Source organism: Triplophysa dalaica, chromosome 21, assembly GCF_015846415.1.
Source record: "Triplophysa dalaica isolate WHDGS20190420 chromosome 21, ASM1584641v1, whole genome shotgun sequence".
Classification (NCBI taxonomy): Eukaryota; Metazoa; Chordata; class Actinopteri; order Cypriniformes; family Nemacheilidae; genus Triplophysa; species Triplophysa dalaica.
This window is the reverse complement of record NC_079562.1, coordinates 8219735-8238415: the sequence shown is the minus strand read 5'-3', so window position 1 is coordinate 8238415 and position 18681 is coordinate 8219735.

Below are 18681 nucleotides of genomic sequence, written 5' to 3'. Positions count from 1 at the left end.
CAGTACTTCATGTATCTGCTCTACCGGACTGTTTACACACACACAGCATCATTTGCACTCTATACTGCTCACTTGCACACCAGGAATATTACACTGAATGCTCATTTGCACTAATGGACTACTTTCATAACTGCATTAACTCATCTACTGCACTGTAACCTTAATAACTGCATTAACTCATCTATTACATTATTGCATCTATCGCATAACTAACTGCATCTACTCATCTATTGCACTATAGCTTCAATAACTGCACTAACTCATCTACTGCACTGTAACTGTATATCTGCATCTACTCATGTATTGCACCGTACCTTTAATAACCACATTAACTCATCTACTGCACTGTAACTTTAATAGCTAATGTCTATAACTAATGCACACTCAAGTCACTTGCACTATTGTATAGTCTATATTGTTATCTGCTCATAACCTCCTGTACACTAATGTTCACAGTAGATAGCCTTCTGTATATATTTTTCATAGTACATACCGATTGTCATATTTTCATAGTACATGCCCATCGTAAATTATTTTCCTAATATTGTATTCTGTATTTATTCACACTGTATATCTGCACTTGCTAATTGCACTTCTGGTTAGACCTAAACTACATTTCATTACACTGTACTTGTATATGTGTAATGACAATAAAGTTGAATCTAATCTAAAAAAATATCTTGTTAAAAGGTGTGTAGTATTGCTTAAAACAGGGGTTCCCAAACTTTTCAACCCACGACCCCCAAAATAACAGTGCCAGTGACTCGAGAACCCCAATATCCTCAGGGGTGGTTATTCAGACGTTGCGCACAACTGTGCACATGCACTTATTAGGTCTATCCAAACACGTGCAACACTGGCAACACAGCTTCTCCGCCCTCCTTTGGTGGCCTCCCTGATTTGTCTTTGGTCATTATTAACCAACGTTTCATTTCGACAAATACAAATATCCTAAACTTTATCTCGAAAAATAATCTGCGTGTACATATGGAAATTTTTTACGTGGTGCTGTAAATTGACCTACTGTACCTAATGCGGTTGGTAATGTCCTTCATGTGATGTAATCACCTCAGGGGCCACTGTCGAGGTGTAGGAAATTCAAAAGACTCATGGCTTTTTATTTGTATGGTTTTCATTTTGAACTTAACTAACATTTCTATATTTTGTTAAATTTATTAATAAAATATGCTATTTCTAATAGTAAAAAAATGGGTTTCTGGAAATCATCTCGTACCATTGTTGCCTTGCGATCCCCCGTGGGTGACGACCCCGCTTAAAACAAGTCACCGTCTACTCATTCTAGAAGTAAAAACTGGTTTTATACTGTTGCTGAATCATTACAAACGATACATTTCAGTGTATCAGAGTCATTTCAATAAAAACCCAACTCAACATTAACCACGTACTTCCGTTGTTGAGTACTGTCCCATGCAATGTTTTTTAACAATTCCTATGTCCAACATGCATGTGCAATACTCTCTTTTTCAAGAAATGTGTTACTTTTTGCAATATTGTGCATGCAATACTCTTACCAGAAGCTTAAACATTCTCACCGCTACAAAAAACTGCAGGAAACAACAGCGTTTACTTACATACACCACAGCCCACCTCTTGTCCCCATTTCGCCAGTGTTTCATTTTGCAGTGTTCGCCTGCACTGTTAGTCTCCCTGTACAATTGCACTATGTAGCCCATTGTAACATTACCGTTTACCCAATGCATATGCTTAACATGTATTTATTTTAGGTTTTTGTATAGTTAATAAAGATACAAGGTTTATAGTTTGGATTTAAAAGTGATCAAAAGCAAATCTGAAAAACGTGTTGCTTCCGTTACTTAAATGTTGAAATGCATACTACATACTTGAAAAATACATGTAGGTGTACCTGAACTTGTCCTCAATCATGAGGTCATCATGCCAATCTGCCAAACACTTCCATGTCATTTTGTCATAAAATGTCTTTCTTCTGCAGAACACAAAAGATTATGAAAAACACTTTGACCTAAGATGACAAAACCATGTTATGCAAACAAAACGCTTCGCCATTAGTATATCTGGCAAAATTGACCCACTACATAGAGAATGAAAGAAGTGTCCTTGATTTTCACAAAAAAAAAAATAAGCAAACACTTTCAAAGCATCCAATAATTATTTAACAACACCTATTTCCAACACAAATGTATTGTATTGATAGAGCCATCACAGAGGAAGTCCAGAGACAAGACACAAACAAAAATCCATAATATCCTAGAATGAAGTAACATTTTGGTCCTCAGCTCATTTTAAATAGAAATAGTCACTTCAGAACAGTCAACAGAACAACCAAGTTATAGTGCAATATAAACATTTTGAAATGTGCTTTTTTTCTCTGAACAACAATAAACAATTTACAGCATTTTCATGGAGCCACCACAAGGAAAATTAAATAAAATGCATTATCATCTGCTCCTATACTCATTTTAACCTTTTTTACAACAGAACACAACCTGTCACATCACAGTTCAACAAGACAGCGAGGGTTGAACATTTAAGAGCAAGATAAACATTTGGAAACTGTCAATTTATCTAAATTACACAAGACAAAAAGAAATGCTATATAATCTGGCAAAATACAAAATTTGAATCCTAAATAATGGGGAAGAGCATGTTTAAATTTGAAAAATTAATTTGTCGATCACATCTTACACTGGCATTTTGCTTGACTTTTAATGTGCAAACTGGTGTACAATATCTTCAAAATCAAGGGCACTAACAAGTTCATGTTCGATGGCCAAGAGAGAAAGTGCATAGAGCTGTGTCTGTGACATTGTGGTCCTCAGCTCATTTTTAACGCATTTCAAAACAGAAAACGAACACTCCCTCTCTTAGTTAGATACAGGCAAGGTTAAAAACCGTCTTAGTGCAACAAACATTTGGAAACGTTGACTTAAGTCCAAGTCTCTCCAGAGCTTGCAGCAGCTGTAAATCGGAAGTCTCATTCTGCACAAAATGATGTTTTATTAACAAAGTTCGGGAGGAACCTAAGCATTTAATCAGCCAGCCTGTATATCATCAGCAATCAAATATAGTTTGAGCATGTGACCTCATCACAATCATCTCGGCTGGTACAACATCAACAATCATAGCATTTACCCTATCAGCTCAAGCAAGCTCCATCATAAATAGACAAGCAGTCTAACCTGATGCTTCTCGCAAGTTCAACATCCATCCTCCACCCCAGCTCCTCTCATTTTCCTCTTAGTCCCGCAGGACCCCCGGAGGGAGGATGTTCTGAGGGAGGAGGCTAGGAGGGAGCCCACTCCTAGAACAGCACGCCAAATACGCATAACCTTCATATCCATGCTTTACCAATTCGTCCTACAACCTAGCTGCTTATCTGCGAGGGTGAACTCGTGAAGTGCTTGAACTGAATAAGTTCGTCTGACGAGAAACCATCCAGATCTTTCGGATAAGTGGAGCACAGTTTAGCCGCTCTTTCACGCACATCACAATCATTGCAGTCCTTCTCAAATAAAACAATACACATAACATTTCTCAAGAGCAATTTTTGAAGGGGACACAAATAATACAGTCAAAACTGTACTTACTACAACACATATTTAATTCAAATATAAATAGGCGAAATGATAAAGTAATTTATTATATATTGTTTTAATGGGCAATAAAAAGTGTGATTGTAAAAATAATTAATAAATGAAATATTAATCCATCAATAAATACTTCAAATTAAAAAGGGACTTTTAAAAATCAACTTAAAACACTAAATAAATACATAAATTTAAAGCGCATTAATGAATTCCTTTATAAATAGTGGAATTTCAAAATCTATTTCAAAATGCGATTTAAAAAGAGGAATAAATAATTGGATTTACTAGAATGATTTAATCAAACTAGAAATAAAAGTTTTAATCCGTCATTTAAAATACAATTTCTTCTAGCATTTGCATTTCCATTTCCCCATTGCATTTCCTTTTCCGATTTGCTATTCGATTAGCTTAGTCATTTAGCTTTTCCTTTTAGCCTCTCATTTTACCACTTCCGTGACACTCTGGGGCCTTGCATTGCTAAAACGAGGTAAAACAATGCAAATTAGCTACGGAGAGAGACATGTTACAAGCTCTCTGATTGGCTAATTCATTTTACATCATGTTCAGAGGTATGTCAGATGAGCAATGGAGAAGAGAGGATAGTCTGTTGTTCACTAGTCATGTACCCAGCGCTTTATCACCGCTGCTTATTCTCTAACACAAATCATAGAATCATAGGCCTGTTGTGTAACTTGAGATCGTTGAGACCTAAAACAAAATGGTCGCTTCACGCCTCGGCGCCACAAACAAAATTAAACTCACGCAACAGCACTGATGAGTCGCCGCGTCGTCCTTCAACACTCCAGAACACGATGCTTCCAATGCTCAAACAGCCTTGAAGAATCCCTCCGAACCTTCTCTTCCTCGAAGATTAGGCTTTTCAGGCTATGCACTCAACACAGCAACCGAGCAGGCTACTCGCTAGCAAAGTCCTCTTAGCTCGCGCGTAGTAATTTGCCGTCCACACTTTCTCCTTGTGGTGCTAAATATAACCGCAAATTCCACGACATGAACTATTACACTGTAACTTATTTAAGTGTCTGTAACTCACTCTTCGCACAGTATACAATGTCACTTATAATATCAAACATTAAACTTTGTGTTTTACCAACTTTTATCTCAGATCGGTCACAGCACAATCTTCACGTGTGTCTCCATCTCATTTTTATTCCATCTCCCCCTCTCCCTTCTTTCATCACCTCTCACCCCGCTCCTGATTGGACACTCTCACGGATAAGTGCATTTTCCAACAAACTTAATATATTAACCATATAAACAGAATATAAACATTTTTAACAACATGAAATGTACATTTTAAGAAAAATAACCAAAATAAAAATATTGGCTTATGGAAATAATCTTTTTTTTTTATAGGGCTACATCTCCCCCTTACTAAACGTCTACATGTCCCCATAAGACATAACACCTAACCCACCTAGGCGATGTAGATAGACTAACTTTTGTGCTACGTAGAACTACCAGCTCCTACTTATAACTAAGTGGAAACCTAGTTTTTGCCTATTGTAATAGTTACTCCTCTATGAACTATAGTAATAGGTTGCTCACTGGCTTTTCCAGGTTCATCATATGTTAATCTCAACACTGGTTTTATTCTTCTCTTTTCAGTTACTCTGGTGCTAGGTACTCTATTAACTTCTGTCCTAGAGCTTAGACTCTCTCCAGGTGCTTTAACATTTCTCCCAGTATCCAGATCCATTTCGGAATCATCTGAACCCGAATCTCTCTCTTCTTCTTGACTTTCCTCATCATTTCCTTAGTAAGAATCCAGTTCTTCTGCTGATTGCACAGTATCAGGTTCTCTGTCCTCTTCATACTGCGAACGTACTGAGATCCATCACGAGTTTCTCTCCTCTTCAGTAGACGTTCCACATACTCCATGTATGGTCTACTAGAATATTCATACTCCACTTCAGATGATGAATCAGTTACCTCTGGCATTTCTTCTCTTTGATTCACGTTCTTTTGTCCTTGTCTTGTTTTGCTTGAACGTGTTCTGGGTCTCGCGTTGGTTTCGTCACACCCTTGTTCCACCAGAATCCTCACCGATTGTCCAATTGGTAAGATATGATCTCGATGTATGGTTCTTTCCCTACCTCTTCCTTCCTCAGATTTCACCCGGAACACAGGTAAGTTCGGCATTTGTCCAACCACTACATGAGGTATGGAACTCCATCGGCTTTCCAACTTATGTTTCCCTTTGAGTCCTAGATTCTTCAACAGAACTCTATCTCCTTCCTGAATTTTCTGAAACTTGAACTTCTGATCATAGGCTCTCTTGTTCCTCACATGAATCTTGTCTGCAACTTGCCTCGCCAGTTGATATGCTCTTTGTAAATCACGTTTCAGACATTCAACATACTGGAAATGTTTCCTCTCATCGGTTGCATCTTTCGACGTTTCGAAACACAGGTCTACTGGCAGTCTCACCTCTCTACGAACATCAAGTAGTAAGGTGAGTATCCGGTGGCATCACTTTTAGTACTGTTGTACGCATGTACTAACGAAGCTACATGCTGACTCCAGGATCTTTTCTTCTCTTGTCCTAGCGTAGCCAACATCGAGAGCAGTGTACGGTCTCCTTGAGGGTGATACGGAGTCGTCCGTGACTTCCGTATACCTAAGGTTGTCAACAGTTCCTTTATCAGTTTCGACTCAGTCTCTTCCCTGATCAGAATGAATCCTAAGAGGTAATCCATAGTGAACAAAGTACTTTTGAACTAGGATCTTAGCCACAGTCAGTGCTTTCTGATTCTTTGCAGGAAAAGCTTGTGCGTATCTGGTATAGTGATCCGTCACGACCAGAACATTACCAATGCCTCCAGCATCAGGCTCCATTGACAAGAAGTCAATACACACCAGTTCCACAGGACCACTGCTTGTGATTTGATGTAGAGAAGCGCTTTTCTTGGCAGGTGTTTTGCGAGTGACGCACAATCCACAATTCCTCACATATTCTTCAGTGTCATGAGCCATTTTGGGCCAGTAGAATATTGCTCTCAGGAGTTGAGTTACTCTCTCCACGCCTAAATGTCCCATGTCATCATGAAGAGACTGCAACACTGTGTCTCTGAACTCAGTAGGCAACACAAACTGTAGGACCTCCTCAGCATCTTTCTTGCTAACTCTGTACAGAAGTCCATCTCTCATCACCAGTCTATCCACTTCTCTTTTCAACAACCTTGTCTCTGGGTTTAAGTCTTTGTTGCTAGGCCAGACTCCTTGTTTCATTGCCTCCATCAAACATCCAATCACATCATCCCTCCGCTGAGCTTTCATCAAATCTGCTTTAGATAGTTGCTCCAGTGAACTGAGATATAGCTGAGACGGAAAAGCATACACTTCAGGAATACAGTATGGTGCAGCTCCTAATTGTTCCACATATCTGGGGGACGAATTTTGCTTTGCATTTACTTCCACCTTCCGACATATGGATTTCACTACGCTCTGAGCCATGCCATCCCGCTCCTCTCCTTCAGGTAACTTGCGAGACAACAAGTCGGCGTCAATGTTTGCTCTTCCAGGCCTGTACTTGACATCAAAATCAAAGGTGGCTAAGGCTGCAAGCCATCGATGACCTGTCGCGTTTAGTTTTGCCATTGTGAGTACGTAAGTCAACGGGTTATTGTCAGTGCGTACAGTGAACTTGGCTCCGTAGAGGTAGTCGTGAAATTTATCAACGACTGCCCATTTCAATGCTAGGAACTCTAGCTGATGTACAGGGTAGCGCTGTTCAGGAGAACTCAATCTTCTGCTTGCGAAAGCCACTGGTCTTAACCCTTCTGGATGTTCCTGATAAAGTACGGCATCGAGCCCTTTGAAACTTGCGTCCGCGTGTAGGACATATGGCTTATTGGCATCAGCAAATGCCAGTACAGGTGCATTTAGCAAGCACTGATTAACACGGTGGAATGCATCCGTGCAGGACTGATCCCATCGATCACTGAATGGTTCTGAGTCTTTAATGTACGTCTTGGTCTTGTCTGAGACTTGTCTCTTCCCTCGCTGCGTGGGTGCATATCCCTTTGTCAGTTCCGTTAGGGGTCTAACGATAGCAGAGTAGTTTGCTATGAAACGTCAATAATACCCACAGAACCCAAGGAAAGACCGCAAGGACTTAAGGTCCGTGGGCTTAGGCCATTTTGAAACTAACTCTAGTTTTTCAGGGTCAGTAGCAACACCATCAGTGGACACTATGTGACCAACATACTTCACTCTTGGTTGATAGAATTGACACTTGTCCAGTGATAACTTTAGTCCCACCTCTTCGAGTCTGTCCAACACTCGCATGAGGCGTTCTTCATGTTCTTACAGTGAACGTCCAAAGACTATGAGATCATCCAGATAGACTAACAGTTGAAGGAGATTCATATCACCAACAGCTTTCTCCATGAGTCTTTGGAATGTAGCTGGTGCTCCAGTTATTCCTTGTGGCATCGTCTCAAATTGGAAGAATCCCAACGGACATATGAAGGCGGTTTTTCTCTTTATCCTCCTCCGCCATGGCGATCTGATAGTAGCCACTACATAAGTCAAGGACAGAAAACCATTGGCTCCCAGTCAAACAGTCCAATGCATCGTCTATGCGAGGAGTCGTGTACTGGTCTGGAGTGGTACGCTGATTAAGGGTCCTGAAGTCAATGCACATTCTGATACGCCCTGTCTTCTTTCTGGCTATCACAATTGGTGATGCATACTGGCTCCGTGACTCCTTAATGATCCCAGCCTTTAACAAATCTTGCAAGTGCTGACGAACATCATCAATGTCTGCTGGTGCTAAGCATCTGGACCGCTCTCTGCATGGCTTTTCGTCGGTCATCCTGATATGGTGTTCCACATCCTTTGCCAGGCCGACATCCCACTCATGCAATGAGAATACGCTTCCTCGCCCACATAACTTTTGATGGAGTCGCGCTTTCCATTGTGGTGATATGGGCGAGTCGCCAAACTGGATCAGTTGAGGGTCAAACTCTGTTAGTACAGTCACTGTTTCCGTTTCAACCTTCAGAGATGGAACGACTGGATCAGCATGACACTGCTGACCGAAGACAGTTCCAACTGGAATGACTGTTTCTCTCCGAGACTCATTCTGGATGAGTACAGTGATGTGACCATCCACGGCAGTACCATGCATGACCATAGGCTGCAGCAGTACTCCAGCTGGTAATGGCGTAGCAGGGTAATGCATCAACCATCAACATGTCTTTACCCAGTGGTTTCTTCAACTCCACGTCGCAGATAGCGCAGCATTCACCCCCTGGAGGTAAGGTTAGTGAGCCTGGGCCCATCCACTTCACAGATGCCACTTCACCCTCATCACTCTCGGTAATTGGTGTGTCTGTGCGAACATGGGAGTGCTTTGTTCTTATGCCAAGTGTCTGTGCAAGGTCTACTCCTGTGGTCTCTCGACAGAGCATAGACAATCGCTGAAACAGATTGGCATTGGTGCCTAGAATCACAGGTGTCTTTTCAGGACTTTTGGAACTTGGATAAATCAAAGCAAGGACGGAGAATGTCTCTTTGGCGATCGTGACCTTCTCTGGAAACTCCATTTCCACTACTACATATCCCAAGTAAGGGTAACTTGTGTCACTCAGCCCCCATATCGCCAACCCTGACACTGGCTGAATTGGGATATCAGGTATGTGATGCTTGTACCAGGTCTCGAAGATAATTGTGATTTGAGAGCCGCTATCAAGAAGTGCTTCACAGTGCTGGCCATTTATCTTCACTGGTATGATTGAACATGGGCCAATAAACCCTTGAGGAAGGCCTCTTTCAATGGTGATTACTTCGCTCTTCTTAGCTGAACATACAGTGTTACAACCTCCTGCCGATTTCAACGATGTATCACTCTGTTTAGCTCTCTTTAGAGCGTGTATCAGCTTTTGTATCACTTGGGCCTGATTCTCTGCATTCTGGCATTTGACAGAGTAATGGCCGCTCTCACCACAGCGATAACAGAAGTTCCCATCGGAGTCGTTATATGATTTTCTTCTACTATCACTAGGTGCTTGTTTCGATGACTCCACTCGAAGTACTGAAGTAGGGGATTGAGAGGTTTAAGCTTCTGGCCTGTCAGTTGCTTTTGCAGGTCGTTCACTTGTTTTCTCAACACAGCTACTTCACTCTCGTTACTTATCTCTGGAGTGTGCATCTTTGTCATGGCATCAGGTCTCTTGCGGTCTTCTACTACCTGGCTAGGTAAAGTACTCATGGCAGTGAACATTGACCTCAGTTCTTGAATTTCTGTTCTCAATCGCTCGACATCATCCTGCCTTCTGTCTGTAGTCGGATTTGTGTGGACACTTCAGACAGAGGTATTCAACTTTATCCTTGATGACTCATATTCTTCCTCACTTCTGATCTCACTCAGCAGTTCCAAGAATGATGGAGGGTTTTCCTTTCTCTCTCGGAGTTTGAGCTGAACAAGCATCATATCTGCGTGGATAGCTCCTCTTAGCAGCTGCTCCACTCGGACACGGTCAGTACGACTTGTGTGTAAACCTCCCCGACGAACTACTTTGGTCAATGACAGTTCTTTGCGCCTCAGAAAGTCAGACATCTCCTTTGGCTGCTGCTGTAGCAATCTAAAGGCAAAATACAGGTATTCGCCGGTCTCAGCAGAACCAAAAGCACTCTCCATGGCTTCTAAGCACAGAGCAGGACTAACCTCTGGATCAGCATTCCATACAGCCTTTACAACAGCTAGCGCAGGACCTTTCAGACTTTCCATGATGCATCGTCGTTTCTCCTTATTTGAACAATCGCTCTACTCGACCATTAGGTGTGCATGTTCCAACCAATGTTCAAGAGACTCTTCCCCCACTGGAGTTGGCACAGTTCCTGAGAACACTCTCAGTCGCCGGTAGCTGCTGTTTTCCCCTGACGGTTTCCCCATCTTGGTAAGCAAATCACCTACTGCACGAATAATAGACTCAGTCATCCACTCTCTTGTGTTTCCTCCAACAAGCTCTTTAACGGGCTGGGAGGAGCATGACTTTCAGAAGTAACGACAAACCTCCAACTTTTCGTTCTACAGCTCCGGAGGGACTTTGGTGGGATCCACCATCTCTTTGGACTCGCATAGCACTCTGTGGCTATCCAGCTTCAGACTGATTGTCCGCCCTCTCACTCGTACTCGCCCTAATGCTTTGATGGTTCCTAGAGTGTCTTCGACCTGGGCATTTGCAACATCTTCTGGTATCAGTACCATGAGAGCATGGACATCATCCAATTCTTTTCTTCTGCACCAGTCTTTGAGCTCTTGGACTAACTCCCTTGCACTACTCTTAGCTTCCATTTTCTATTAGTTTTTTAGATTCTCAGTAATTAGTGCTTAATTTCTCTGAAAACTAACAAACTTCTCTCTAATTGCTAACGCTAATAGCACAAATCACTGCATTAATTAATAATCCCGGACAAACCCCCATTTTATGTAGCGCCCCCTTAGCGTGTTTAAGCTATTTTTATTGAAGTGCGTTCCCCGAATTCCTTCCTGCCGAAAGATCTCTCTTTCTGTTATTAATTAATGCACCGAGGTAAATTACCAATTTATCACTATATGTTCACTTTTAGTCCTAATAGTCACTTTACTTAATTTATAATAATCACACAATATCTGTATAGCTAAAATAAAGTAAAATATTAACTTTATGTCTCTATCTCATACACTAATTAAACTGAACACTCACCTGAAAATCCTATTGTTTGTATTACACCTACTTAAATTACCATACTGCCCTAAATATAATATTACTTTGACTGGAAAATAATTACTATGTTACTTTAACACAATTAATTATGTTCACCCTAAACCAAATTATTATACGATGAATGATATTATTTACTTTAGATATATCACCCGTATGAATATATATAAAACATGTGGCCCACAAGACAACAAGAGCGGTGGTGGAGCGTGGCGTAGGCCAGCTTAAGAGGCGCTTTCATGTTCTCCACGGAGAGGTGCGGCTGAGGCCTGAAAAAGTCAGCAAAGTCATCATAGCCTGTGCAATATTACACAATATTTGCAAGGTTAGACAAATTGCAGAACCTCTGGAGGATGGCGATGAGGATGAGGATGAAGACAACGATGAGGATGGTGGTGAAGAAGATATTCACATTCCACAGGGGAACCTAGCCCAGAGTGGACTGCCTTACAGGGCAAACTTCACAAATTTACATTTTAGGCAAGCTGTAGCCCCATGTCATTTGAGAACTTGTCATGGTATTAAGAACTACCACAGTTTTACTGCACATCACCTGCAATTGTTAAATGCAAGACACAGAACACAATCTGTAAATGGTTTATTTTTTATGTGTTCAATTTTAAGGCGGTAGTATTCCTCCTGAAGGGAAAGGACTTTTTTTGTTGTTCAAACACATCAATTGTGAGTTGCAATCTTCTCTCCTGCAGGGATGCTGACGGAGCAGGTGCTTCGGATGTGAATGGTGTTTGATCCGCCGGGCTATCCTGAGTAGCAGCTGCAGATGGTTCAGGCGGCAATCTTGTCGGCAAACTTGATGGGCCCGGTTCTTGTGATGTCTCCATGCTACAGAAATACATAGGCCTAGTGTATTTATTGTTTTGATTAAATTAATTTAATACAATGAGCATGGATAACACATGAAATGGCTTCTGCAATGAATAAACACTGTTGATATGAATAACCCTGTGTCCTACCTTTGCTGCATTTCAAGGGCCTGCATCATTGACGTGTCAATGCCTGTTGGCAGCCCGGTGACACTGACCTCAGAGTGTCCCAGGACTTGAAAGACAGTGTCGGCCACCTGGGATAGCCGCTTTGCAGGTGGTCCACCCCCTAGAAAGAAACAGTCAATGAACACAGTACTTAGGCATGTAAATTAACTTTGCCAGCAGGAGCAAGTTGCCAGATTATGTGGTAGGCTATAGTATTTTGCTCACCTGTGAGTGAGGATTCCCGCTTGTGTGCTGAAATCTCATCTTTTGCTTTGGACTGCAGCACATACCACCTTTTCTCACAATCGTCGCCTGTCCGCACCACCAGTGGAAAAGAGGCATTGATTGTTTAGGATATTGTGTCCCAGGCGCGCCTCTTGCCTTGGCTAGTGACAGTTGGGCCAAATTTTCCTCGTAACATACCTTTATGTTCGTTCACCAACTGGGCCAGCAACAAACCTTGCTCCTCAGTCCAGTTTGGCTTGCGATTCCTTTTTTTCTCCATTTTCTGTGTTTGTAGGATATTTGTTAACAAGCCTTCATAAATAGACCAGCCAGCAATCACAGACATTGATAAAAGCTGAGCCGTGTTACCCTCGTTAAGACCACACTGAGTTGTAACGTTGTAATTTCTACTTCATTACGGACAGCCCCTTGAGATAGGCCATCTTGTTTTCAATGGGGTCCATATGGGAGTGAAAGTACAAAATATGCCAGCTAGGATATTAATCTGAGCAAATAAGACACGAATCATTATTTGAACAGGGTGTAATGAGCTTAAGTTTTCACATATTTTAGATTCTAATGTTAGGCTATAACCCCTACAGCTTACTATTCATTTTCCGGATATTTTCTTGAAAGTGAAATATTATTTACAATTACAGTCTGCATAAGATTAGAGTGTATAATTATGTTTATTGATTTGAGGGTACATCCTTTGCTCATTATCACCAAAAGTTCATTTTCATCAAACTTGTATCAACCAATCACGGCTTTTGAAATGATGACTCATACCTAGCAACGGGGTCAACCACACCTCCTCACTAAGATAGGGTTTTCCATCCATTCCTTGCTCAGAGTTCACTGAAAATGTTCTGGAATCACTTCTAAACTAAAACTCCTGGCAAGGAATTTTTAGGTTAAGTTAGGAGCTCTCTGAGAGGATTCTCAGAATCTTTAGGGATACGGGCCCAGGGGTTCATCTCCTGTTTCCAAATGCATCACAAACTAATTGAGAAAGCTGTTCTACTATGATAATTTGTGATGAAAATTAAATTATGTTCAATAAGATGTACTTGTGTTACTTCCGCAATAGCTAAGGGATGCTTTGCGTTTAGGTGGTACTTGAGACTGGAAGAGCTCCTACAGTACATTTACATTTACATTTAGTCATTTAGCAGACGCTTTTATCCAAAGCGACTTACAAAGAGTTAGGGAGCAACAAGCGATATGTCATACAGGAGCCATAATACATTAGGTGCCAATACAAAGTTACTGGTTTCAACTAAAGCTAGACCACTACCTGTTCAGAGAAAGTTTTTTTTTTTAAACCAACTGTATGTAAAGCAATTCCGTACAGTAAACCAATTCCACATTGCACAAGGTGCAAACAACCTCAGTCTTGTCGAGGTTTCTATTGGGAAGCTTCTTAAAAATATATTTTACCTGAAGCAAACCCGGCGGCTCCATAGCTGCATCCATGTTAGCACGTCACGTTTGATGTGGTCATTTCACAGTAACGTTATGTTGTGTTCAGACCAAACACTAATGGCGCGTCAAGCGCGAGTGATTTATATGTTAAGTCAATGCAAAGACGCGATAGACCTACTTGCTGCGCGAATCGCGCGAATGAAGTCCTGGTTATGAGATGATGAGGCGGCGCGAATGAAGCCCTGGTTATGAGATGTTGAGGCAGCGTGAATGACGCGAATGAAGTCCTGGTTATGAGATGTTGAGGGAGCGCGAATGACGCGAATGAAGCCCTGGTTATGAGATGATGAGGCGGCGGGAATCACGCGAATGAAGTCCTGGTTATGAGATGATGAGGCGGCGCGAATGAAGCCCTGGTTATGAGATGTTGAGGCAGCGTGAATGACGCGAATGAAGTCCTGGTTATGAGATGATGAGGCGGCGGGAATCACGCGAATGAAGTCCTGGTTATGAGATGATGAGGCGGCGCGAATGAAGCCCTGGTTATGAGATGTTGAGGCAGCGTGAATGACGCGAATGAAGTCCTGGTTATGAGATGTTGAGGCAGCGCGAATGACGCGAATGAAGCCCTGGTTATGAGATGATGAGGCGGCGGGAATCACGCGAATGAAGTCCTGGTTATGAGATGACGAGGTGGCGCGAATCACGTGAATCCCGCGAGTTGAAAAATCTCGTTCTCGCCCCCTACAGTGCAAGTAAGCTAGGTATACATCCGCGCTAAAATATCAAGGTGAAAGTCATCATAGCTTGCGTAGTATAGACCCAGCTCCCAACCCAACTTTGAGAATAGATTAACGGCGACATTTTTTTTATCGCGCGATAAGAGTCTCGCGTTAACGCAGCGCGTTAACGCCGTTAACGGCCCACCACTAATATATATATAAAGTTAATACACAAACACACATATATATATATATATATATATATATATATATGTGTGTGTGTGTGAGTGCGTATTCCCCTTTACCCAAATAATAGCAATAACAGCAATCACGACAATCTAAACGTTGTCCATTTAAGAAACATGAACATAAATGAGCTTTGTGTTGTACATAAATACATGCATTATAGGCTATAAAATGTACATAAGAACATAATATTATAAAATTAAATGTTTATAATGTACAGAGTAACCTTGTAGTCCTACAGCAGGTCACCATATTTCACGATGCACAGTAAAGGCTTAAAAAAATCTGTTACCTTCCCCTGTTTTACACAGAATAGCCTTATTGTTCTTCATGTTCACTCTTTTGACATCTAATGTATTCTATGTCTTATCCTGAAAAGCATTTAGCTGTGTTGAGAACAGTGACTGTGGTGCAACATTTCACCATATTTCACGATGCACAGTAAAGGCCTAAAAAAATCTGTTACCTTCCCCTGTTTTACACAGAATATCCTTATTGTTCTTCATATTCACTCTTTTGACATCTAATGCCTTCTATGTCTTATCCTGAAATGCATTTATCTGTGATGAAAACAGATACTGTGGTACAGCAGGTCACCATATCTCACGATGCACAGTAAAGGCCTAAAATAATCTGTTACCTTCCCCTGTTTTATACAGAATATCCTTATTGTTCTTCATATTCACTCTTTTGACATCTAATGCCTTCTATGTCTTATCCTGAAATGCATTTATCTGTGATGAAAACAGATACTGTGGTACAGCAGGTCACCATATCTCACGATGCACAGTAAAGGCCTAAAATAATCCTTTACCTTCCCCTGTTTTACACAGAATATCCTTATTGTTTTCCATATTCACTCTTTTGACATCTCATGCCTTCTATGTCTTATCCTGAAGTGAATTTAGCTGTGATGAGAACCGTGACTGTGGTTCAGCAGGTCACCATATTTCACGATGCACGGTAAAGACCTAAAAAAATCAGAGTGTCAGGGAAATGGTAAATAGAGAGGCTAAAAGGAAAAGCTAAATGACTAAGCTAATCGAATAGCAAATCGGATAAGGAAATGCAGAGGGGAAATGGAAATGCAAGTGCTAAAAGAAATAGTCTTTTAAATGGCGGATTAAAACTTTTATTTCCAGTTTGATTTGTAAATCCAATTATTTATTCTTCTTTTTAAATCGCATTTTGAAATAGATTTTGAAATTCCACTATTTATAAAGGAATTCATTAATGCGGTTTAAAATGATGTATTTATTTTGTGTTTTATGTTGATTTTTAAAAGTCAATTTATGGATTAATATTTCATTTATTCATTATTTTTACAATCACACTTTTTATTGCCCATTAAAACAATATATAATAAACTACTATTAACTACTAAAAATAAATGGATTAATACCTATTTTTAGTGAAAAATTAGCTATTAAACAATGAAATGCTTTATTACTTTACACATGACCAGGGACGTGCACAGGGGGGTTGCTCAGGTTGCCCGGGCAACTGCCCATATGCCCTTCTCGACTCACGTTGCCCATCCGAGGTGGAAAAAAATAAATCGTACAATGCATGCAGAATTTCACGTAGGCCTAGATAAAAAAACAACGCAAAGCCTCATTCACTTCCATATTCGGTCACCGAAAATGAAAGTCAGTATGGGAAGGGCAAACTCTGTTTACATGGCTGCAGCGCTGCACGCGACCGGCACCTGAGCTGAGCCTGCATGAGCGATCCTAGAAGGAGCTTGTCGCGGTTGTCGGGTGAGACGACTCGTTGTCAGAAAAGGTGAGTTTGTGATGTATAACAAACGAACGATCATCATCATCAAGTTTTATGAAATGAATTAAAATCTTCATAAATCTAAGATGAGTTTGCCACGTTTAGCCTAAATAATAAGACAGATATAGGCTACTATTTTTTTGCTGATAGTTAGTTTCTCACATTTCGTTTTAGCAAGAAGAATGAATGATGGAAGTAATGCATCACATTAATTATTTTATCCAAAAAGGTTAAATGCCTAAATGCTATCACTATTTTGGGTATTGTTTGAAGCCAAGATGCCCACTGAAAAGAGGCGGATTCAGCAGAGGGAATAAATTCAGGGAGGCAGCAAAGAGCAGCACATCTGTACGACGGCGTTTTAGTACCACGTTAAAAAAAAAAAGATTTCGAGAATAAAGTCGAAATGTTACGAGAATAAAGTCGAAATGTTACGAGATTAAAGTCGAAATGACAAAGGGCAGTTTTAAAAGCTTTGTTCTTCAGTAATATTTTTGTGCACTTTGTTTTTTTATAAAGCTAGAGAAGAAGTACTAACATAGGGAGAAATTGTTTTGTTATATATCGGTGTTGTGTTCTGTTAATCTATTATTGTTACTATTTTCAAGTAATAATTTGGTGCAAAATTCATGCTTGCAAATTCTATTACAGCAATAAATAACTAAATAAATATATTTATTGGTGTAAATTATGTCCCGTGTTTTATCATCTACATGATTAATTCGACTATAGTCACAATAAAAGCAGAAATCACAAAATATTTTAGTGGTCATGAAGATTTATTCAGATTTAGCAAATTAATGATGCATTCATCCGATAAATCATGAAATTTCTGGACCATGGACCATGTTGTGATCTACAGGAAAGTAAATGTAAATTCAAGTGAATGGTTCTAAAAGTATTGGTATCGGTATCGGCAATACTGGCCCTGCATTTTCTTGGTATCGGATTGATTCCAAATTTAACTGTATCATCCAACACTAGTTGCCAGGTCCAATAAATATTTCCAGCCCAATAACCCCTCAAAACCCGCCCAAAAGAAATGAAAACTAGCCCAAATTTTTTCCCTGTGTCGAATCAAAGTTAACAACTTCCTAAAGACGTTTCTATTGCCATATTTTTTTATCTGAATGGTTTCCTGGGTATTGTATATATTGTTTTGTTCTGTTGAACACAAAATAAGTTTTGGGATACTTAGGAAAGCAAACAATTCTGGGTCATGTTTGACTACCATTTAATTTTTTTCTGCTATGATAGTCAATGATGCCAAAGAATTTTCAGCTGCTAACATTCTACAAAATATCTTTCTGTTCAACCGAACAAATAAATGTATACAGGTTTGGAACAACTAGAGTAATTCATTACCAGAATTTTTGGGTGGAGTGTCCGTTTAAAAATATCCCACGTGTGCCACTCACGTAAATGGATGATAAACATGTTTTCTCGTTGTAAGACATGCAGAAACTTGCTTAAGAAATAACCATGGTTACATTTATTGCATAATGTATAATGTGTACAAGCACGTCAATGTTTAAGTTGTTCTAGAATGCATGTAGCGCTGCTCAAACGTGATATTTGGCAGCCGGAAGAATCAAGTGTTGTACACTCATGAGTGATGTCTTTCATTGTGCAACGTGACATTCAATTGATGAAATATTGGTAAAAACATCATTAGGATTCACTGTGTCTAATCAGGGGCGCCGTATAGGGGGGAAAAGTTAGGACGATTCCAAGGGCCCATGACTGACAGGGGCCCCAAAAATAGGAAAAAACGAATATAATATTATCAAACCATCATCATTCATTATATATATTTGTATGATAATACAATTAATAATCTCTTTGTTTTTGCAGGTAAAAGTAAAAAATTCCCATTGACCAAAAAGTAAACATTCAAATTGACCGACCACCCCCCTGTCTCTGAATGAAATGGTTTGCTCCCTAATCAAATCTGGTTTCAAGTTTTCAAAAAAGG